This window comes from Eleutherodactylus coqui, chromosome 5, assembly GCF_035609145.1.
Source record: "Eleutherodactylus coqui strain aEleCoq1 chromosome 5, aEleCoq1.hap1, whole genome shotgun sequence".
Classification (NCBI taxonomy): Eukaryota; Metazoa; Chordata; class Amphibia; order Anura; family Eleutherodactylidae; genus Eleutherodactylus; species Eleutherodactylus coqui.
In genome coordinates, this window is record NC_089841.1 from 5,066,373 (window position 1) to 5,091,583 (window position 25,211).

The 25,211-nt window shown below is 49.4% G+C and overlaps 1 protein-coding gene across 4 annotated transcripts in view; it reads right to left on the reverse strand.

Moving 5' to 3' along the window:
* The window catches only part of LOC136626860 (uncharacterized), a 56,022-nt gene that overhangs the window by 23,524 nt on the left and 7,287 nt on the right, over positions 1-25,211 (reverse strand). The gene's annotated exons all lie outside the window — the stretch shown is intronic.

A 25,211-nucleotide genomic window follows, 5' to 3' on the forward strand; every position in this document is an offset into this window, starting at 1 on the left:
GTCTGATAGGCTGTCAAGACTCTTCAGGCCTACAGAACACCACCCATTCCTACTAATACATGTAGGGACAAATGACACTGCAAAAAAAATCATTGCAACTATCTGCAGAGACTTTGAAGACCTCGGAAAGAAGGTGAAGGAACTAGGAGCTTAGGTGGTCTTCTCATCCATTCTGCCAGTGGATGGCCAGGGAATAAGGAGGTGGAACAGGATTCTAGAGGTGAACAACTGGCTACGTCGATGGTGCCGTCAGCAAAGATTTGGATTCCTAGACCATGGAGTGAATTACCCGTATGATGCACTGCTTGCTAGAGACGGGTTGCACCTTACAAAAACGGGTAAGCACATTTTTGGTGGGCGCCTTGCTTCACTCATTAGGAGAGCTTTAAACTAGAATAGTATGGGAAGGGAAGTGAAAGGCCAGGTAAAAATATACAGCCAATACATTTGAGAACCTTGTTATTAGAAATGGAAAGAAAGAACAAAGACAAAAAATTCAGAAGGCAAGTAGAGGAGCAAGAGACCCCGATCACAAACTAACATGTTTGTACACAAATATACAGAGCATTTGAGAATTGAGCTCCTAACACAGGAAGAGAAATATGATGTCATAAGCATCACGGAAACTTGGTGGAATGATACACATGATTGGAATACAAGGCTTGAAGGATACAATGTATCTATAAGAAACAGCCCTAATAAAAGGGGAGGAGGTGTTGTGTTGTATGTTAGCAAAACATTCATCTCCACAGAGATTCAAGCTTCAGAGCTGTGGGTTCTGTAGAAACTGTTTGGGTAAGAATACAAGGAGAGGACAACAGAAAGGACACCATTGTAGGCATTTACTATAGGCCGCCTGGACAAGCTGAAGATATTGATGAACTCTTTCTACATCAGATGGCCAAGCTCTCAAAGAAGCCCAACATAGTGATTCATGGGAGATTTACCCATCCAGACATTTGCTGGGAATCTCTCAGGTAAAAGTAACGGATCCAACAGATTCTTATCCGCTCTTGCTGACAACTTTATCTTCCGGAAGGTAGAAGAGAAAACAAGGGGATCTGCTATCTTGGACCTAATTCTTACCAACAGGGAGGGAATGGTTGAGGAAGTAAGGGTGGCTGGGACCTTAGGAGGCAGTGATCATGATATCCTTGAATGTTGGATAACAAGGGGAGGAAGACCTGAGAAGACTCAGACCTCAAGGTTGGATTTCTGAAAGGCAGATTTCAATGAATTCAGAAAAAGGAAAAATCCAATGGCTGGATGCTCTTAAGGACAGAAATGTCCAAGAAGGTTGGGAAATATTGTGGAATGAGATTCTCAAAGCACAATTGTTACCAATCGCTAAACGAAGGAAGCATTTAAAGAAACCAGGATGGATGAACACAGAACTTGTACACGTTAAAGACAAAGAAAAATATGTTTATCAAATGGAAAGAGGGGGGAACATCTAAAGAAGAACATAATGCGGTCTGCAGAAACTGTAAGGCAAGGGTCAGAAAAGCTAAAGCTAATAATGAATTGAGGCTTGTAAGAGAGGCCAAAAGCAATAAAAAAGGATTTGGGGGGTCAAACGTAACAAGAAAAGTCAAAGATGCTATTGGATGCTTACAAGATGAAAATGGGGAATCGGTTAAGAATGATGTTGAGAAGGCTGAACTTTTAAATTCCTATTTTGTATCTATTTTCTCTCAGAAAGTAGATGGAACATCAACTGATCTTCCCTTTGCTATTAGGGGAATAAAAGAATGCAGGCTATCTGTAAGTAGAGAGATGGTAAAGGGACACTTAGCTAACTTACATAAATTCAAGTCTCAAGGTCCAGATGAATTACATCTAGGATACTAAAAGGAGCAGCGGAGGTAATTGCTGAACCACTCGCCATAATCTTTGAAAATTCCGGAAGAACAGGAGAAGTCCTAGAAGATTGGAAAAGGGCAAATGTTGTCTTTATCTTTAAAAGAGGGTAGAAGGTGGATCCAGGAAACTATAAGCCTGTGAGCCTGACTTCTATACCAGGAAAGATTTTTGAACAGATTATTAAACAGCATGTATGCAAGTACTTGGATGAGAATGGAGTAATTAACCAGAGCCAGCATGTGTTTGTAACAAACAAGTCATGCCAGACTGATCTAATTTCCTTCTATGATAGTATCACTGACTGGCTTGATCAGGGAAATGCGGTGGATATAGTATATCTTGACCTTAGTAAAGCATTTGACAAAGTATCTCATCCCATACTTATTGAGAAAATGACCCAATCTGGGATTGACAAGGCAACTGTTAGGCGGATTCACAACTGACTGAGTGATCGTACTCAAAGGGTGATCATCAATGGCTCCACATCCAAGTGGAAGAATGTATCAAGTGGGGACCACAAGGCTCTGTCCTAGGCCCAGTGTTGGTCAACATTGTTATAAATGATCTGGAGGAGGGAATTGATGGAAAACTGATCAAATTTGCCGACGACACAATACTAGGAGGGATAGCTAACACTAGGGAAGAGAGAGAGAGACTATTCCAAAGATCTAGAAAAGCTTGCACAGTGGGCAGCGACTAACAGAATGGTATTTAATAAGGAGAAATGCAAAGTCCTACATCTAGGCAAGGAAAATGAAAAAAGCACATAGAGAATGGGAGGAATTGGGCTAAGCAGCAGCACATGTGAAAAAGGCTTAGGTATACTAATAGATCAAAGACTGAACATGAGTCAACAATGTGATGCAGCAGCCAAAAAGGCAAACACAATTCTGGGATGTATTAGGAGAAGCATAGAGTCATTATCCCCCTCTACTCTTCCTTAGTCAGACCTCATCTGGAATACTGGGTCCAGTTCTGGGCACCCCACTTTAAAAAAGACATAGACAAACTGGAGCAAGTTCAGAAAAGAGTTACCAAGATGGTGAGCGGTCTGCAAATCATGTCCTATGAGGAACGGTTAAAGGATCTGGGAATGTTTAGCAGAAGAGAAGGCTGAGAGGAGACTTAATAGCTGTCTACAAATGTCTGAAGGGCAGCCAAAACATAAGAAACCCGCCTCAAAAGACCCCATTTTAGAAACTACACCCGTCAAGGAGTTCATAAAGGGGTATACTGAGTATTATGACCCCATGGGTATTTTAGAATGGGCCTAAATCATTAGTCTTTTTTTCTAAAACCACGTACGTTTGGGCACATGGCCGCGAACCGAAGGGAAGCAGCGATGTTTGGCTTTTGCTAGAATCCCTTTTGAATGCCATATCACATTTGCAGAGCTCCCTGAAGTAACCTGCTGTCGAGCACATGCGAGGGCTCTGCAGGGATGAAGAGGGGGGCAGTAGAAGAAAGACCCCTTCCTCTTGTGCTGCCATATCTAGTAACCTGCTGTTGGGCACATGCGAGGGCTCTGCAGGGATGAAGAGGGGGGGGGCAGTAGAAGAAAGCCCATTTCCTCCTGCGCTCCCTTATATAGTAACCTGCTGTCGGGCGCATGCCAGGGCTCTGGAGGGAAGGAACCTTATCTGGCTTTTGGAGCACAGAATTGTCTGGCATAACTTTGAGCTCTCATTTGCAGCCCTCCTGGGTATTGGCACCGTGGAACCTATTTTGGAACCAAGGCCCCTCAAGCAATTCATTGAGGTGTATAGTAACTGTTGTGATCCCGTAGGTGTTTGGTAATAGTCGTTAACATTGGGCTATAAAATTTTTAAAAAAATTGATGCGGGGATGGTGGGCGAGGGGATGGGTGGAGTAGGGGGCTGGCAAAAAAAAACCCTAATATTTCTAAGCAATTTTCCCCAACTACGGTAATGTCCCATATGTGGAAGGAACTGATGTTTGGGTACGTGGCGCGGCTCGGAAGGAAAGCAGTGCAGAGATTACAGGTATAATTTTTGGACACCATAGCATAGGGCTTCTGAGGTACCCAGTGAGCCCCGCCCCTCCCCAATAGTAACTCCATTTTGGCCCCTTCTGGGTATTCATCGGGAGGTCGTTCTGTAGCAGCTTTGTTTGGGGTCTTACTTCTATGTCTATAATGTGGAGCTGAATGTAAGCTGAGCGGAGCACATAAGGTGTACAGGGAACCTGTCAGCAGGTATGAGCACCATGAAGTAGGTTGTGGTGCCCACACGGCAGGTTCCCTGGAGTGCGACCATAGCAGTCAGTGGAGAGCGCACGCACAGTGGCACCAGCAGTGACTACATGGTCCTCTCTGACTTTCAGAATCTGTTAAAATTTACTAACTTTATTAATTAACTTTTAAAAACTTGACAGAACAAAACATGTATGATAAACCCCGAGGGAATGTATCTTTTTGAATGATTTATTCCTTGGCTCCTCAGTCGCATGAACCGTCTCTTGTGTGACCCTGCTAATAAATGGGTACCAGGCACCTAAACCACTTATAGAACGCTTGTGCTATATCTGGGATGATAGCCTATGGCCATTGATTCAGCCCGGGTTACAGAGACGGATAAGGAAAAGCCTTGGTGTCAACAATCTTTTTCTAGATAGTCAGGTGATCTTGTGTTGCACTGTTTTATACTGAGACTGCACCTTTAATAGTCTCATCAGATTCCCCTGTCCCTTAAGCATAGAGGGAGTTCAGGTGTGTTGTGTTCTTGATAACGTTAGTCACAGAGTGACCCGTCAGGATAGAAGAGCACAGTTTCCCGAATGTTTAGTGCCCCGATCCTTTGAGGGTATTTTAGGAGAGGTATTTATATCCCTACAGGGTGATCTTGCAAAGAAAGTGTCAAGTTATGTATCAGATCCTTAATGATACTCAGTATATAAAGGGTTAAACAATCCCTTTATAGAATTCCAGCAAAAATAGAAAACCCAAGAAAGTGATGGAAACGACACAGAAATGGATAGGGCAGGCGAGGGGCAGCATGCAGGGCTGCATCTCAGGTTCCCAGGTCCCCCTATTAAGCCACAATAGCGGTAAGAGTGCCCCCCCCCCCCCAACAATTTTTACTTCGGACAAACCCTCATTAGCAAGGCATACCTTAGCTAAGCACCACACTACCTCCAACAAAGCACAATCACTGCCTGCGGGACACACCGCTGCCTCTTCTCCTGGGTTACCTGCTGCCCAACCCCCCCCCCCCCCCCCGCGCACGACCCAGTGTCCACAGCGCACACCAAAATGTCCCTGCGCAGCCTTCGGCTGCCCTCATGCCACACGCTGGCCTCATAGCCACACCACCCTCATGTCTATTTATAAGTGAGTCTGCCATGAGGAGGAACCGGAGGCACACACTGCAGAGGGTTGGCAGGGCCGGGTAGCGACCTTCTTTAAAAGGGGTGGGCGATAGCCCACAATGCTGTAGAGAATCAATGAGAAATTGACGTTCGATCTTCATTCCAATCCTGTGCCACCTCCGTCAGGAGCAGCAAACGTGGGCATAAAGGGGACTCAGGTGCAGCACTTCTACACATCTCCACAATGCAGCAATACTCAGTGTTTACTTCGGACAAACCTCAGCTCACACCCTCAGCAATCGTGGGCATAGAGCAGACTCCGATGCTAGTATGCCTGTGAAGGTCTCATTAAATCAGTTACGTTTTCTTTCACCGCTCCAAAGACTGGATTAGCCAGGAAAAAGATCCACAGGCCCAACCTGGCACAGTTGCAGTTCCCCCGGGACATAGGTCTCGGCCCACAGCCTCAGCAATCACGGGCATGAAGCGGATTTTGATGCTAGTACAGCTGTGAAGGCGCTGAGAGACATTGCTGGATGAGGTCGAGGACAGCGGAGGTGAGGGTGTGGGTGCAGGCCGGGAGGCGCTCGTGCCTGTGTACTGAGAGGGGGGTTGGATCTGTGTGGCAGGTTGGAGCACAGGGGAAGAGGCAGTGGTGTGACCCGGAGGCTGTGAACGGCCTTCGTCCCACCTTGTGGGGTGCTTGGCCATCATATGCCTGCGCATGCTGGTGGTGGTGAGGCTGGTAGTGGTGGGCCCCCGGCTGATCTTGGTGTGACACAGGTTGTACACCACTGTTCGTCGGTCGTCCGCGCTCTCACAGAAAAACATCCACACCTTTGAACACCTAGGCCTCTGCACGGTGGCTTGGTGCGAGGGGGTGCTTTGGGAAACAGTTGGGGGATTCTTCGCTCTGGCCCTGCCTCTACCCCTGGCCACCCCACTGCCTCTTCCAACCTGCCCTGCTGCTGCACTTGCCCCCCCTTCTGAAGACCTGTCCTCAGTAGGCTTAGCAAACCAGGTGGGGTCAGTCACCTCATCGTCCAGCTGCTCTTCCTCCGAATTCTCTGTGCGCTCCTCCCTCGGACGTACTGTCCTTACTACTACCGCACTGATAGACAACTGTGTCTCATCATCATTGTCCTCCTCACCCACTGAAAGCTCTTGAGATGGTTGCTGGAAGTCCCCAGCCTCCTCAGCTGGACCCCGGGAACTTTCTAAAGGTTGGGCATCAGTCACGACAAACTCCTCCAGTGGGAGAGGAACCAGGTTTTTCCACTTATGGCAGGGACCCGAGAACAGTTCCTGGGAGTCTGCCTGCTCAGATGATGTCATTTTCATGGAGTGAGGTGGCTGGGAGGAAGGAGGAGCAGCAGCCAGAGGATTCAGAGTTTCAGCAGTGGACTGCGTAGAAGACTGGGTGCCCGATGCATTTTCTGCCATCCACGACAGGACCAGCTCACACTGCTCTGTTTGCAATAAAGGTCTACCACGTGAACCCATAAATTGTGATATGAAGCTGGGGACAACAGAAACTTGCCTCACTCCTAATTCCGCAGAAGTCGGCTGTGATTCACCTGGACCAGGAACTCGGCCTGTACCCACAGCCTCACTTGGACCTCCGCGTCCTCGCCCGCGTCCACATCCACGTCCTTGACCCCTACCCCTCAGCATGGTGGATTGCGAATAGAGCAGACACAGAGCAGTGTAAATAATTATGGAATTATATGCGTACACTTTCATTTTCACAGAAAAAAATGGAAGGAAGGCCGCAAACAGGCCTAGCAATGCAATAGTGATGCACCAAAACTCCCACCAGGCACCCAGTAAAATGCAGACAGTCAGAGGTAGCCCAACAAAGGAGCTTTTTTTAAAAAAAAATGAATACAGGCTATATACTGTGTATATCACTTTCACTCTATCAGTCGCTGTGGCCATACGCTGAGCGTCAAATTCACTGCAGACACACCCCGGTGTAAATAATCTTGGAATTATGTGCGTAGACTTTGTCGCTGAGAGCGGTATAGTAAGGCAAACTCCAGGCAGAAAAATATTATACAGAAGGCTGCAAACAGGCCTAACTGTGCAATAGTGATGGACTACAACTCCCATCAGACACCCAGTGAAATTTAAACGGTTAAAGGTAGCCCAACCAAGGAGCTTTTTGATTGTTTTTTTGTAAAAGAATACAGGCTATATACTGTGCATATCACTTTCCCTCTATAAGTGGCTGTGTTGGCCGTACGCTGTGCATCCCAAATTCACTGCAGACACAGACCGGTATAAATAATTATGGAATTATTTGCGTACACTTTGTCGCTGAGAGCGGTATTGTAAAGCAAACTGCAGGGAGAAAAATATTATACGGAAGGCTGCAAACAGGCCTAGCTGTGCAATAGTGATGGACTACAACTCCCACCAGACAGCCAGTAAAATGCAGATGCTCAGAGGTAGCCCTAAGAAGAGGCTTTTTGTTTTGTTTTTTTAAAAAGAATACAGGTTGTATACTGTGTATATCACTTTTCTCTATAAGTACCTGTGTTGGCCGTACGCTGTGCGTCTCTAATTCACTGCAGACACAGGCCGATGTAAATAATTATGGAATTATATGCATACACTTTGTCGCTGAGAGCGGTATGGTAAGGCAAACTCCAGGCAGAAAAAAATAGTAAGGAAGGCCGCAAACAGGCCTAAGTGCAATAGTGTGTGACTACAACTCCCATCAGACACCCAGTAAAATTTAAACAGTCAAAGGTAGCCCAACCGAGGAGCTTTGCTTTTAGTTTTTTTTGTAAAAGAATACAGGCTATATAGTGTGTATATCACTTTCCCCTCTATCAGTCGCTGTGGCCGTACGCTGAGCGTCAAATTCACTGCGGACACAGCCCGGTGTAAATAATTATGGAATTATATGCGTACACTTTCACGCAGAGAGCAGAATCGTAACGCTAACTCCAGGCAGAAAAAAATTATACAGAGGGCTGCAAACAGGCCTAGCTGTGCAATATTGATGGACTACAGCTCCCACCAGAACCCTGTAAAATTCAGACGGTAAGAGGTAGTCCTAAGAAGGACTGTTGGGGTTCTTGTAGACAGGATCCTATACTACCACTGTCCCTATCTCAGCAGCACTTTCCCTATACTCTGTATAATTGACTGCAGACTGAGGACGCTATGGTCTGCACAGCCAGAGATGAAAAAAAATAAAAATGTGCTAAACTGCTCCCAGCAGCCACAACAGTAATGCACACGGTCAGATGTGGCCCTAAGAAGGACTGTTGGGGTTCTTGTAGACAGGATCCTATACTACCACTTTCCCTATATCAGCAGCAGCACTTTTCCTATACTCTGTATAATAGATTGCAGACTGAGAACACTATAGCTGTAATGGCCTGCACAGCCCGAGATGAAAAAAAATAAAAATGTGCTAAACTGCTCCCAGCCAGCCACAACAGTAATGCACACGGTCAGATGTGGCCCTAAGAAGGACCGTTGGGGCTCTTGTAGACAGGATCCTACACTAACACTTTCCCTATATCAGCAGCAGCACTCTCCCTGATCACTCCCAGCGTGTGTCTGAGGCGAGCCGCGGGCGGGACCGCTTTAAGTACTCGGTGGTCACTTGATCTCACCAGCCACTCACTGCAGGGGGGTGGGATAGGGCTGGAACGTCACAGCAGGAAGTGGTAATGCCTTCCCTGCATGTCTATTGGCTAGAAAATGGCGCTAAACATGCGGGGAAGGAAATGGAATTGTCTCGAGTACTGCGTGGTGCTCGTCTCGAGTAACAAACATCTCGAACACCCTAATACTCGAACGAGCATCAAGCCCGGACCAGTGTGCTCGCTCATCTCTAATTGTGATCACGGAGCCATGGCAGACCTAAGAGTAAATCACTGGTTCTGGCAGGAAGCACTAACAGAGATATAGTTTTGGAGTGCAAAATGTCAACTGTAAGCTCCAAAGGCTCAGTGATAAACTGGATGGGTCGGGGAGTGTGCTGCCATTGACTGTGGTAACAACCAGCGGCTCCTTGAGCCGACAAATGGGAATCCTGTACCAGTCAACAAAGGCTTGTCAGAGAAAATTCCCGGCAGAACCAGAATTGAGAAAGGCCGCCACCGGAATCTGGGTACCGGAAACTGCCAAAACCACTGGGAGATTTAACCTGTCCTGGTTCATCAAAAACTTGACGAAAGATCTCTATGAAGAGAGCCAGATTATTGACTAGTGGATCATTACGCTCCCAGAGAGGATTAATCCATGCTAGAGCCTGACCAAAAGGGGAGACATTATAAAAGCGATTTTAGAGTGATCGGATACAAAAAGGTCAGACAACAGTTCGAAAGGTAGGGAGCAGTGGGTAATAAAGCCCCGACATTGTCTTGTATCCCCCTCATAGCGGGATGGCGCTGCTAGTCAAGGACCAGAAGCAGCCGCGGCATCCACAGCCTGAGGTGGTGCAGCGGCAGCCACAGCTGTGGAGTTCTGCGGTGACGCAGCAGTAGCTGACGCGCTGCCAAGATGGGCGCTCACATTGTGAAGGTTAACAAAAATCAGCTCCTGCTGAAGTGCCAGTTCCTGAAACAGATCAGACAGACCTGCGTTTCTTGGGTTTCGTGGGATCCATGGCTTCCGGGTACAGTTACGTCTGTGAGTGTGGAACCACTGTGTCGGCCCTCCGGGCTGGTGGAAGTCACCCAACAGGACCGACAGCTGACCCAGAGGGCAGATGCTCACTTCTCAGCGCATAGCTTGGTACAAGTCAGAAACTAGGGCTGAGCTAGCCCTGGGCTGGTGAGGAATCGGAAGTCCCTAACATAAGCGGAGCAATCGTCCTGACGTGCTGGAGATGTTACCGGGTGCACTCTGGTTCACGAGCGCTGCGGCTCAGCCATCCACAGACGCTACTTGATGAACTAATCAGAGCAATTGCTTGCTGCAGGTGGGTTATTCAAGCCGTATTACCAGCAAGAGATGCTCTGTCAGCTGAGAACTGCATGGAAGCCTGTTGGAGCGCCGGAGACCAGCGGGAGAGACCCAGACGGCACCTGCTAGGCGAGTATTTATTTATTTATTTTTTTATGTAGTGTAGCTAGGGCTTATATTTCAAGCACCCCCCTCCAACCTTTCTGAAAATCAGGTTAGGGCTTATTATCGGGGTACATCTTATTTTAGGGAAACATGGTATATATAAATACAATATTATTGTTATTAAATTCTTTAAAAGACCCCCCGTGTCCCAGGCAGTATACACATATGGACATACAACACATATAACTGTTATCCCCTGGTTATTTCCAGCCTGCATTGCATCAGCAAAAACCTGAGGCGAGGGGGTGTCTTTATCCAGGTGGAGAAAACGGGCACTGTAGAGCAACTGGGCACAAATAGAACTGTAGATAGGCATCACACCGTAAATATATCCTGGGAATGGACGCAATGAGTCCCAACTGTACCAAGTCTCATCAGGGGTCTGTGTTCAGAGAAGAGAGGGTATTAGATGTATATGGAACACTCCTTTATATGTTCTTTATAGGGGGTCGCTGAGTATTTGTTTCTGGATGTCTCAGAGTTTGCACAATCCCCGTCATTCTGAAAACCATTTGCATATAGCGGGATTCTTAGGGTTTATAGCGGACCAAGCGATCCCTCAGATCTCAGGGGATCACAATTCAGTGTGTTGCCAGTAAACAGATTTAAGGTTGATTTAGATGCAACGAGAATCGCTTACAATTCGCTCAAAAGAATCTTTTTAGCGATTCTCTATCTGTCTAACTGCAGGGACATTGTGCAGTTTTTGTGCACAAGTCGTTGATCGATGAATTCTAGCATGCTAGAACTGAGCGATCAGCTGTTATCAGACGGCTGCGCTGATAAGATTCTCTGTGCCTGTGTCCTGTTGTAAATTCACAGTGGGGCACGGGCTTTAAGCACAGAGAACACTATAGCTGTTTGCTTATGCAAAACAGCTGTATTGTTCGGTGAGAGATAGCGGCTGTGTCCCACTGCGCCTGCATAGCTGTATAGTAGCTACTGAGCTATTATAGACTATGCAAAGAGCAATCATTTGTCAGTGTAAATGGGGTATTACAATGGCCCCCTCTAGTGATGGAGGAAAGTAAAGCCCGTATGCTATCTGTCACCTGCTACATCAATCACTGCCTGTGGTCACTGATCGGCCGTCTGTTTCTCAGTTAGGCTCCATAACATGAAGGGAGATGATGACCTTCCATAGCTTTAAAAAGACCTTTTAAGGGAAGCATAAGGAGTATCTAGGATAGATGTAGACCCTATTCCTCACAGCAACATACAGCAACGTTGGACCCCCAGACAGATGGGTCTTTATTAGAGATAAGCGAGCATGCTCGTCCGGGCATTATCATACTTGAAACTACTCATTACTCGAGCGAACACCACGCGGTAATTGAGAAAATTTCACCCTCTCCTCCACACATGTTTAGCGGCTTTTTTAGCCAATGAACATGCAGGGAAGGCTTTGGCACCTCCTACTATGATGTGCCAACCCTGTGCACGTCCATAGCAGTGATTGGCTGGCCGGAACAGGTGAGCTAGGAGCATAAAAACTCAGGTCACCTGATACTCGCCTCACACGGAGGCTGGATTAGCTGAGGGACAGAGCTGCTGTGAATGAGGGAGAGTGTTAGTGTAGGATAGAAGGAGCGTTTAGGCCGGGATCCATCTTCAAAGAACCCAAAAGTCTTTTTTATGACTACAACTGTACTTTCAAGCATCAGCAGTTTGGCTGGCTGGGACCAAAGCATGCATAAGCATCCCGGCTGTATACTGCATACTGTTACTGATTCTATACAGTATACTGCTACTGGTGTACACAGACTAGATAGGAACTAACAAAACTCCTCTCATTTTCCTTTTTTGGGGGCTTAAAGCATATGCCAAATCCCCCTGTGTGTGATGATGAGACACAGTTGTCTGTCAGTAAGGTTGTTGTGAGGATAGTAAGTCCGAGGAAGGAGCAGACTGAGGATTTAGAGATGAAGCTGGTGGACGATGAGGTGACTGACCCCACCTGGGTTGGTAGGCCTACTGAAGACAGGGCTTCAGACGGAGAGGCAAGTTCAGCACCAAAACAGGTTGGAAGAGGCCGTGGTGTGGCCAGAGGGAGAAGCAGGGCCAAAGTAAGGAATCCCCCTACTGTTCCCCACAGCACCTCCTCACAGCAAGCTCCCATGCAGAGGGCTAGGTGTTCGAAGGTCTGGAGGTTTTTTAATGAGAGCGCAGACGACCGATGAACAGTGGTGTGCAACCTGTGTCGCACCAAGATCAGCAGGGAGCCACCACTATGTCACATGGTGGCAGTGAGATGCAATCCCCCTCCCAGGACGCAGGCACGAACGTCTCCCGGCCTGCAGCCATCCCTTCATGTGCACTTTCCTCCACTGCCTCCACCAATGTGTCTCAGCGCAGCATTCAGCTGTCCATAGCACAAGCATTGGAGCTCAAGCGCTAATATGCAGCCACCCACCTGCATGCACAATCGCTAAACGTGCATATCTCCAAACTGCTGAGCCTGGAGATGCTGCCATATAGGCTGGTAGAAACTGAGGCTTTCCACGACCTGATGGCGGTGGCCATCCCTCGCTACTCGGTCCCCAGTCGGCACTATTTTTCCCGGTGTGCCATCCCCACCCTACACCAGCACGTGTCACAGAATATCAACCGTGCCCTCACCAACGCGCTTACTGGGAGGGTCCACTTAACCACCGACACGTGAACAAGTGCTGGCGGGCAGGGTCACTACATCTTCCTGACGGCACATTGGGTTAACCTGGTGGGTTAACCGAGTCTGAGCCTGGGTCCACTCACGTGACACCCACACCGAGGATTGCGGGTCCTACCTAGTTCATGGTTTCTACGGCTTATTATGCCACCTCCTCCAACACCCTCCCTTCTCCTCCTCCACCTCTCAATTACCATCTGTGAGTATGCCGCCTTCAGTCGGTAGCTCGAGGTGCTACAGCACTGCCATGGGGAAGCGTCATCAGGCCGTGCTGAAACTCCTGAGCTTAGGTGACAAGAGGCACACCGCCCAAGAGCTGTTACAGGTTTGGCAGAGCAGACAGATCTGTGGCTTCGCTGCTGAACCTCCAACCAGGCATGGTCATGTATAACAATAGGCGTAACCTGGTGGAGGCTCTGCAGCTTGGCAGACTAACACATGTGCCGTGCCTGGCAATCTGGTGGTTCAGCACTTTCTTAAAAACTACCCCAATTTGTCAGAGCTGCTCAGCAAGGTGCGTCGTATGTGTGCACATTTCAGAAAGTCCACCAGAGATGCTGCCACCCTCAGGACACTGTAGCAGTGCTTTCAATTGCCAGTGCACCGACTTTTGTGCGACGTGCCCACGGGCTGGAATTCAACTTTCCACATGTTGGCCAGGGTTTACGAGCAGCGTAGAGCCATTCCTGAATACGAGCTGCATCATGCCTGTTGGAGTAGTAGTCAGGCTCTGCAGTTCTTCACAGAGGAGTGGGCATGGATGTCTGACATCTGTCAGGTGTTAGGAAATTTTGAGGAGTCAACACAAAAGGTGTAACCATCCCACTGCTTTGCCTGCTGAGAAGATCACTGCTAAGCATAAAGGCTGATGCTTTGCGGATAGAACAGGAGATGGGGAACGACAGTACGACGCTTGATAGCCAGACCACCCTCACATCTGTTTCTCAGCGCGTATTGGAGGAGTAGGAGGTGAAAGAGACGGCTGCCCACACTGCAGAGGGTACCCATGCTACTTCCTTCACATCTGTTCAGCGTGTATGGGCTGAAGAGGAGGAGGAGCAGACTGAGAGTCATCCTCCTAGTGAGGACAGCAATGTGTTGTGTATTCGGAATCTGGCACACATGGCTGGCTTCATGTTAAGCTGCCTTTCCCGTCACCCTTGTGTTAGACGCCTTCTGACCAACCAGGATTACTGGGTTTTCATCCTTCTTGACCCACGGTATAAGGAGAACCTTTCCACTCTTATTCCCGAAGATTAATGGAGTACGAGACTGATGCAATACCACAAGGCTCTGGTGGAAAAGCTGATACTAAACTTCCCATCTGACAATGCTAGCGGTAGAGGACGTATTTCAGTGGGCCAACTAGCAGGGGAGACGTGGGAAACAGGCAGGATGTCCAGCGCAGGCAGGGGAACACTCTCCAAGGCCTTTGCCAGTTTTATGGCACCCCAGCCACACTGCGTCACCACTCCCCAGTCTAGGCTGAGTAAGAGGGAACAGTGTAAAAAGAGGGTGAGGGATTACATAACATCCTCAGTGATCCCTCTGCTCCATACAACTATTGGATGTCAAAGCTGGACACGTGGCACGAACTTGCGCTCTTGGAGGTGCTGGCCTGCCCAGCCGCTAGCGTGTTATCAGAGAGGGTGTTTAGTGCTGTTGGGGGGATTATCACGGATAAGCGTACCCGCCTGTCAATTGACAGCGCCAACAGGCTTACAATGATTAAGATGAACAAAGCCTGGATTTCCCCAGACTTCTCTTCTCCACTGGTGGAAAGCAGCAGAACATAAAGTATCTTTCAGCTGGTACTGGAGAACCATGCACCCTCTATCACCCCAAAAAAGGGGAGAAATAGCTTGGTCTATCCTTCTCTGATCTTCCTCCTTCTCCTCCTAAACCAGCATGTCAGCACACTGCACAGCCAATTCTCCAGAGGGCCAAAGGGCTCTGTAAAAACTATGTTTTTCTGAGGGCTGCCTCCAGCCCCTGTCAAAACAATGTTTTCTGAGGGCTGCCTCCAGGTTCTCGCCCCCAATTTTGAAGAGGTTCACCACTAGAGCTCAGCAAACAGGCTGGTTCCAGCTTAATACGCCCACAGAGTCCACAAATGTCAAAGAATCTTTCAGGTTCTCACCTGCAATCTTGGTAAAAAAAAATGTCTTCTTTTTAAAATGGGTTGTTTTCTTCATAAACAATGTGGAAGTACTGGCCTCTGAGTGCCCCCTATGCTGGTGTTTGTGGCTAATGAAATGCTGCGCCGGAGGTGGCATGGGATGGCACTTACAATCATACATTAATTTGTCTGCGATTTGTCAGCTATGAAGCACAATTTTAAAACGGTCACACGGCGTACAGAAACGTATCACAGCGTGGTGTCCATCTTTGGCCACTAATTTCTTTACAGTTCATGCTGTCTGCCTGGTTAACAAGCCCCTCAGGGAGAGGCAGGGGCTTGGACAGGCGGTAGTTTGCCTGTCGGTGGACCGCCACCTGAGTCCCATTAAGCAAGTACGTGCTGTCGCTCAAAAAATCTTTCAGGTTCTTACCTGCACTCTTGGTACACAAATGTTTCAGGGGTTCACCTGGACTCTGGGTAAACTTTTAATCTTTTGTTTAAGAATGGGTTGTTGAATTGTGGAGATGTGTAGAAGTGCTGGCACCTGAGTCCCCTTTATGCCCACGTTTGTGACTCCTGACAATTTTGTGACGGAGGTGGCACGGGATTGGAATGATGATCATATGTCAATCTATCATCAATTCTCAACAGCATTGCGGGCTATCGCCCACACTTTCAATGAGGGTCGCTGTCTGGCCCTGCCAACCTTCTGCAGTGTGTGCCTCTGGTTCCTGCTCATCCAATACGCACTTATAAATAGACACAAGGGTGGTGTGGCTATCAAGCCAGCGTGTGGCATGAGGGCACCTGAATGCTGCACAGGGAAAACTTTCAGTACGCTGTGGACGCAGGGTCATGTGGGGGATTGGACAGCAATGCCAGCATGTAACCCAGGAGAAGAGGCAGTGGTGTTACCCGTGGGCGGTGATTGGCCTTGGTTGCACCTAGTGTGGAGCTTAGCTTAGATGTGCCTTGCTAAAGAGGGTTTGTAAATTGTTAGTGGGGTGACCGTCAGGTCCTTGCCCCCATTTTGGCTTGGGACCTGAGAGCCTCAGATCCATCCTTGCATGCTGCCCCTGCTGTTCCCTATCCGTTTCTGTGGTGTTTCCATCACTTTATGATGTTTTTAGGTGTTTCACACAACCTCCCCCATGTGGAGCATCGGTCACCTTGAAAAATGCTTGAGTCCCCCATTGACTTCAATGGGGTTCGTTACTCAAAACGAGCTCTCGAGCATTATGAAAAGTTCGACTTGAATAACGAGCACTCGAGCATTTTGGTGCTCGCTCATCTCTAGTCTTTATCAAGCTGAGCTATAATAATCTACAACATCCCTAAAGGAGAGGAAACATTTTGCATTTGTTAGAGATGTAAAGGATCTCAGACACAACAGGATGTATGAGTATGCAGGAGGGGACAGGATGACTCCTGGCAGATGAGGAGACCTCCGACACAGAAGAGACAAGATACTAGAGGAGGCCGGAGAGGACAAGATGACACCAGGCAGATGAGGAGACCTCCGACACAGAAATGACAAGATACTAGGGGAGGCCGGAGAGGACAGGATGACACCAGGCAGATGAGGAGACCTCCGACACAGAAGAGACAAGATACTAGAGGAGGCCGGAGAGGACAGGATGACACCAGGCAGATGAGGAGACCTCCGACACAGAAATGACAAGATACTAGAGGAGGCCGGAGAGCACAGGATGACACCAGGCAGATGAGGAGACCTCCGACACAGAAGAGGCAAGATACTAAAGGAGGCCGGAGAGGACAGGATGACACCAGGCAGATGAGGGGACCTCCGACACAGAAGAGGCAAGATACTAAAGGAGGCCGGAGAGGACAGGATGACACCAGGCAGATGATGAGACCTCCGACACAGAAATGGCAAGATACTAAAGGAGGCCGGAGAGGACAGGATGACACCAGGCAGATGAGGAGACCTCCGACACAGAAATGACAAGATACTAGAGGAGGCGGGAGAGGACAGGATGACACCAGGCAGACAATTCCTCTTCAGGTAAACCTCTGACACAGAAATGACAAGATTCCAATCCAATGCTAGAGGGGGATCCTCTATAAGAAGGGACGCAGAGGAGGCCAGAGGGGAACAGAGGTTTTTAGGGACCCTGTGTTCACTCATGCGGTATTTACTTAGAGAGGGGAAGGAAACCAACGACCCACAGTGATGATAAATCAGTAATCTGGGGGATTATGGGATCCAGAAGATCTACATGTACAGGAGTAAAGAGATATTTCAGAAGGTCCGTTCGCAGACTCACACCCGAGGAGTGTCAAAGCACCACCATGAGGGGACTACAGAAATATCAATTGTTGCATTGGAGGAGGAGAGGAAAAAATAGGACATTTCAAAATGTAACAAAGAAAGAAAAGGAAGCATTGCTCTATTTTGAAAAAAGCAATAATATAATAATCAAATCTGCCGATAATGCCTCATGCAGGCGGGCACACACAGGCTCTGTGAAGGAAATCGCGCACGGAATGCCCCTATGCCCGCTGCTGGCCACCCTGCGTACCTGTCAGATAAATTATTCTTCTGTATGCAGATGTCGCGCCGACACACATGCGCAGTACAGATCTCCTCGCACCATAACCTAGATGATGACACGGATCCGCAACACTGCCGCAGTGCTCATTGTAGAAGTGCCGCAGCAGGGACGGCTTCCATTGACTTGATAATAGAGCATGCTGCGATTTTATTTCAGCATGGAGCGGCGGCAAATAATATCCACTGGTGTGAGTGGTGAGAGGAATCTTCATGCACATCTATGGGCACATTGAGCAGCGGATCCGTAATTCAATTTGCCCCGTGTGCATAAGGCCCAGGGGTGAGAATATAGTTTTGATGTCAAGTCTTATGTATGAAGAAATGTGTAATAATATTCTACAGGACACAAAATGTTACAAAAGATCGACTTTGAATCTGATCCCCAAACATAAGAAAGACTAGTTATTATTAGGAAATTATAGTACTAGTGCTACAGCTACGCTACATGGTACATAACACACACAGCTCCACTACATCCATCCTGACCCCACACATCACACACAGCACTACTACATGCATCCTGACCCCCACACATCACACACACACAGCTCTGCTACATCCAGATTTACACACAGAGCTCTGCTGCATGGTACATCCATTATGATCCCTACACATCACACATACAGCTCCACTACATCCACCCTGACCCCACACATCACACACACAGCTCTGCTACATCCATTATGATGTCCACACATCACACACAGCTCTACTACATACATCTTGATTCCCACACATTGCACACACAGCTCTACTCCCTCCATCCTGACCCCACACATCACATACACAGCTCTGCTACATGATACATCCATTATGATCCTTACACACGCAGCACATGACAAACACAGCTCTGCTACATCCATCCTGATTCTCACACTTTACAGGCACAGCACATGACAAACACAGTTCTACTACATCCTGATGTGTAGTGGCCCAGTACAACAGGGTCCCTCCTGAATGGTGAGTATGCTCAGTATTGTGTTGTCAGTGTTATTTATGTTGCAAGAATGGTGTGCGTTGCATAGCTGCAGCACTGAATGAGTTAAGTGTCTGGTATGTGAGCTAACTGCCTGGAAAATGTATCTTTGTCTGTCATGTGATGACGCTTGATATATATGTGTTTGCAAGCTGTGAGAGAGGAGAGTGGGTCCTGTCAGAGAGAGGATTACAAGGCAGCTGTCCGTGGGTAACTTCAACTCGCAGCTACAGAATGGAGGAGGCCGAGAGGATGGCCTAGTGAATGTTGGGGACTACTACTCCCAGAAGTTCTGCACCGTGCTCCCATCCGTGAATGTGAATCGGTAGAGACTGAGAGAGAGAGAGAGAGAGAGAGAGAGAGATGTCTCTCAGAGACACAACAGACGTCATGAAAAGACTGCAAGAGATATCTATTGAACAGCCATTCCTCCTGGCAAGTCTAGACGTGGAGGCGCTGTATTCATCTATTCCACATGCCGGAGGGAAGGAAGCCGTGAGTCACTTTCTTAAAGTATTTTTGGAAAGACTCAACATAACAATGTCTTCTCTTTTGGTAATGAGATTTACCACCATACCCTTGGGGACCGCGATGGGCACGCCTGACACTCCAACATATGCAAATTTACATCGTGGGCACTGGGAGGAAGTTGTGTTCAGTGAGCAATATGAATTCTGATCTAAGGAGATACTATTATGTCTTAGATTCATAGATGACATTTTTACCATCTGGGTGTCCACAGAAGATAAATTGGTGGAATTTATACAGAAACGGAATTATATCTCTCGAGGCCCGAGACCGAGCCGTGAAATCCAGAAGGACAAACTTACCTGTCTGGATTCAGAAATCAGCAGAAACCAAAGCAAGTGCAGAAAAGAGCTACAATAATGCGATGGCAGGCGATAGACGAGATCTCCTAACCTAAAGAAATAGAGCAACTGCGGAAACCCAAGTGCGGATTATCGGTACATACGAGGACAAGCACTGAGAGGTGAAGGACATACTCCAGGTTACGGGGAGATTCCCAAAATGGATTCAACAACAGCTGACAGAATAGCTGACTTCCCCTCTGTAACGTACAGAAGCTGCAGGAGCGCTAAGGACGGACTCGTCAGTAGACCATCGGAAACAAGGGCAGTCTTACATGGGGCCGCTGCATTGCATGCCCCTATATTCAAAAAGGTCACACTTTTTGTTGTGTAAACACTGGAAAAGAGTATCAGATTTATCACGTAAATCCTTTGGTGTCATCTACCTGGCGACGTGTCTCTGCCCTCCTAATAACCATATGAATATCCACCATGACGGGGACCCCAGAGATCTGAAGCTTCCAGACATGGAATTATTGCGGCCTCCAATAAGAGGGAGCAGAGGACTCTGGGACAACATGTTATTGTAGAAGCACAATGGGTACAAGGATTTCACAGTATGGCCCATGAAAAGTTAAAGGAAATCCAGTCTCAAACTTGTTTTTTATAGAAAGGCTGTATGGACTAGGGGATTGTCCATTATAATCATATATCATCACTACTGCAATATATAGCAGCTAGAGATGAGCGAATCTACTCATTTTGAGTAATTACTCGATCGAGCACCGCGATTTTCGAGTACTTCCGTACTCGGGTGAAAAGATTTGGGGGGCGCCGGGGGGAGGTGTGGCGGAGCGGGGGGTAGCTGCGGGGAACAGGGGGGAGCCCTCTCTCTCTCCCTCTCCCCCCCACTCCCCGCTGCAACCCCCCACTCACCCACAGTGGCCCCCGAATCTTTTCGCCTGAGTACGGAAGTACTCGAAAATCGCGGCGCTCGGGTGAAAAAGGGGCGTGGCCGAGTAGGTTCGCTCATCTCTAATAGCAGCCATTTGTGATGTCCATCTATGGGGCTTTTTGTGCCCACTTGCTCTACAGCGCCCGTATCCTCCACCAGGATAAAGACCCTCTCAGCTTAGATTTTTGCGGATGCGATACGGGTGGTAAATACCCAGGGGATAACACTTTTGTTGTATCCCTATATGTGTGTATTGCCTGGGGGCGGGGCTTTTATTGTATGTAAATAATGCTATATTTTATTTTCATATATTTACTCACTTTCTCCGTGACTCTAGAGCACCGGGCGCAGAGCGTGGGGTGCAATGGCAGCTTGGGGCCTTTTAACCCCTTAGTGGCGGCCTATTTTGGTCCAAGGACGCAATGATTTTTGAAGGATTTTCATCTCCACTTTTTAAAGCTATACCTTTTTTATTTTTCCATCCACATGGCCGTCTGAGGGGGGTTTTGTGCGGCGAGCTGCAGTTTTCATTGGGACAATTTCTGGGCATAAAATGAATAAACATGTTTTACCACACATTCCGAGTGCGGGGCGAGAACACCAGCCCGCCCCGTGCTCTGTTATTTACGCAGCACACATGACATGATCCATGTTCCTGCGGGTCGGGACGATTATAACAATACCAGCATTATATATATACACTTTAGGTTTTTCCACTTTTGCAATAAAACCCTTCCTCTTTTGGCAAATATTTTTCTGCATTTAAAGTCGCAGAGCTGTTTTATGTCCCGTGGACGGAGCGCTGTGCGGGCGTGTGCTCTGCGGGCCGAGCCGTCATTCTATTGGTACCGTATTGGGTACATACGGCTTTTTAAAATACTTTCATTGCATTTGGAGAGGGGGGGGGGGGGCATGGCGAAATGAACCAAAAAGCATTTCAGCTTTGGCTTTTCTGTTTTCTGTGTGTGAAATCAGTGTGTTCCGTTTCCTGCCCGGGCCGCTGTGAATGCGGTGATACAAAACATGGCGGTTTTTACATTTTTGAAAACATTTGTAAACAAGGAGGAATATGAGCGAGGCCCGATGCAGGCGGGAACGCACGGATGGGAAATCCCACGCAGAACCCTCCTGTTCCCGCTGAGTACCTGTCAGACGAACTCTTCTTCTGTATGCGGATGTGCGGCTGGCGCTCTGTTGCAGCAGGAGGCTGGCTGTCAGTCACAGCTAACTTCTGCTACGGATGGTGCGGGCTCAGCTTATATGAGCCCACGGCATCCACAGGACGTAACTGTATGACCATTCATGGAAAATGCTTCCCTGCCAGGACGTACAGTTATGTTATGGGGCAGGGAGGGGTTAATGTGTCCCAGCTCACACTGTGCTGCATCATTGAAGTACTGCAGTATATCACACAAGTGATCAGAAAATCACATGTTCAGGCCTCAGACTAAAAACATAAAAATGGAATAAAAATCTTTTCCCAGGATTAGCATAAAAAATCAAAGAAAAAAAAACCTAATTGTTATTTTCACATCTGTAAAAGTCTGTATATTAAAATACTCCGTTATCCATCCTGCTGGGAAATGTCGTTACGCAGCGCCGGGCCGAGGCATCGCATTTTATGAGCAACCTTTTGCCCCAAAAAAGGAATACGACTAAAAAGTGATCAAAAAGTCATAAGTCCCCAAAATCCTACGAATAAACCTTACAGCTCCCTCTGTACATACAGCAGGCCTCACAGCACCGGTCCGTGGGCAATAACCCCTACAGCTCCCTCTGTACATACAGCAGGCCTCGCAGCGCCGGTCTGTGGACAATAACCCCTACAGCTCCCTCTGTACATACAGCAGGCCTCACAGCACCGGTCCGTGGGCAATAACCCCTACAGCTCCCTCTGTACATACAGCAGGCCTCGCAGCGCCGGTCCGTGGACAATAACCCCTACAGCTCCCTCTGTACATACAGCAGGCCTCGCAGCGCCGGTCCGTGGACAATAACCCCTACAGCTCCCTCCGTACATACAGCAGGCCTCGCAGCGCCGGTCCGTGGACAATAACCCCTACAGCTCCCTCTGTACATACAGCAGGCCTCGCAGCGCCGCTCCGTGGACAATAACCCCTACAGCTCCCTCTGTACATACAGCAGGCCTCGCAGCGCCGCTCCGTGGACAATAACCCCTACAGCTCCCTCTGTACATACAGCAGGCCTCGCAGCGCCGGTCCATGGACAATAACCCCTACAGCTCCCTCTGTACATACAGCAGGCCTCGCAGCGCCGGTCCGTGGACAATAACCCCTACAGCTCCCTCTGTACATACAGCAGGCCTCGCAGCGCCGGTCCGTGGACAATAACCCCTACAGCTCCCTCTGTACATACAGCAGGCCTCGCAGCGCCGGTCCGTGGACAATAACCCCTACAGCTCCCTCTGTACATACAGCAGGCCTCGCAGCGCCGGTCCGTGGACAATAACCCCTACAGCTCCCTCTGTACATACAGCAGGCCTCGCAGCGCCGGTCCGTGGACAATAACCCCTACAGCTCCCTCTGTACATACAGCAGGCCTCGCAGCGCCGCTCCATGGACAATAACCCCTACAGCTCCCTCTGTACATACAGCAGGCCTCACAGCGCCGCTCCATGGACAATAACCCCTACAGCTCCCTCTGTACATACAGCAGGCCTCGCAGCGCCGGTCCGTGGACAATAACCCCTACAGCTCCCTCTGTACATACAGCAGGCCTCGCAGCGCCGGTCCGTGGACAATAACCCCTACAGCTCCCTCTGTACATACAGCAGGCCTCGCAGCGCCGCTCCGTGGACAATAACCCCTACAGCTCCCTCTGTACATACGGCAGGCCTCACAGCGCCGGTCCGTGGACAATAACACCTACAGCTCCCTCTGTACATACGGCAGGCCTCGCAGCGCCGGTCCGTGGACAATAACCCCTACAGCTCCCTCTGTACATACAGCAGGCCTCGCAGCGCCGGTCCGTGGACAATAACCCCTACAGCTCCCTCTGTACATACAGCAGGCCTCGCAGCGCCGGTCCGTGGACAATAACCCCTACAGCTCCCTCTGTACATACAGCAGGCCTCGCAGCGCCGGTCCGTGGACAATAACCCCTACAGCTCCCTCTGTACATACAGCAGGCCTCGCAGCGCCGGTCCGTGGACAATAACCCCTACAGCTCCCTCTGTACATACAGCAGGCCTCGCAGCGCCGGTCCGTGGACAATAACCCCTACAGCTCCCTCTGTACATACAGCAGGCCTCGCAGCGCCGCTCCGTGGACAATAACCCCTACAGCTCCCTCTGTACATACAGCAGGCCTCACAGCACCGGTCCGTGGACAATAACCCCTACAGCTCCCTCTGTACATACAGCAGGCCTCGCAGCACCGGTCCGTGGACAATAACCCCTACAGCTCCCTCTGTACATACAGCAGGCCTCGCAGCACCGGTCCGTGGACAATAACCCCTACAGCTCCCTCTGTACATACAGCAGGCCTCGCAGCGCCGGTCCGTGGACAATAACCCCTACAGCTCCCTCTGTACATACGGCAGGCCTCGCAGCGCCGGTCCGTGGACAATAACCCCTACAGCTCCCTCTGTACATACAGCAGGCCTCGCAGCGCCGCTCCGTGGACAATAACCCCTACAGCTCCCTCTGTACATACAGCAGGCCTCGCAGCGCCGCTCCGTGGACAATAACCCCTACAGCTCCCTCTGTACATACAGCAGGCCTCGCAGCGCCGCTCCGTGGACAATAACCCCTACAGCTCCCTCTGTACATACAGCAGGCCTCGCAGCGCCGGTCCGTGGACAATAACCCCTACAGCTCCCTCTGTACATACAGCAGGCCTCGCAGCGCCGGTCCGTGGACAATAACCCCTACAGCTCCCTCTGTACATACAGCAGGCCTCGCAGCGCCGGTCCGTGGACAATAACCCCTACAGCTCCCTCTGTACATACAGCAGGCCTCGCAGCGCCGGTCCGTGGACAATAACCCCTACAGCTCCCTCTGTACATACAGCAGGCCTCGCAGCGCCGCTCCGTGGACAATAACCCCTACAGCTCCCTCTGTACATACAGCAGGCCTCACAGCACCGGTCCGTGGACAATAACCCCTACAGCTCCCTCTGTACATACAGCAGGCCTCGCAGCACCGGTCCGTGGACAATAACCCCTACAGCTCCCTCTGTACATACAGCAGGCCTCGCAGCACCGGTCCGTGGACAATAACCCCTACAGCTCCCTCTGTACATACAGCAGGCCTCGCAGCGCCGGTCCGTGGACAATAACCCCTACAGCTCCCTCTGTACATACGGCAGGCCTCGCAGCGCCGGTCCGTGGACAATAACCCCTACAGCTCCCTCTGTACATACAGCAGGCCTCGCAGCGCCGCTCCGTGGACAATAACCCCTACAGCTCCCTCTGTACATACAGCAGGCCTCGCAGCGCCGCTCCGTGGACAATAACCCCTACAGCTCCCTCTGTACATACAGCAGGCCTCGCAGCGCCGCTCCGTGGACAATAACCCCTACAGCTCCCTCTGTACATACAGCAGGCCTCGCAGCGCCGCTCCGTGGACAATAACCCCTACAGCTCCCTCTGTACATACGGCAGGCCTCACAGCGCCGGTCCGTGGACAATAACACCTACAGCTCCCTCTGTACATACGGCAGGCCTCGCAGCGCCGGTCCGTGGACAATAACCCCTACAGCTCCCTCTGTACATACAGCAGGCCTCGCAGCGCCGCTCCGTGGACAATAACCCCTACAGCTCCCTCTGTACATACGGCAGGCCTCGCAGCGCCGCTCCGTGG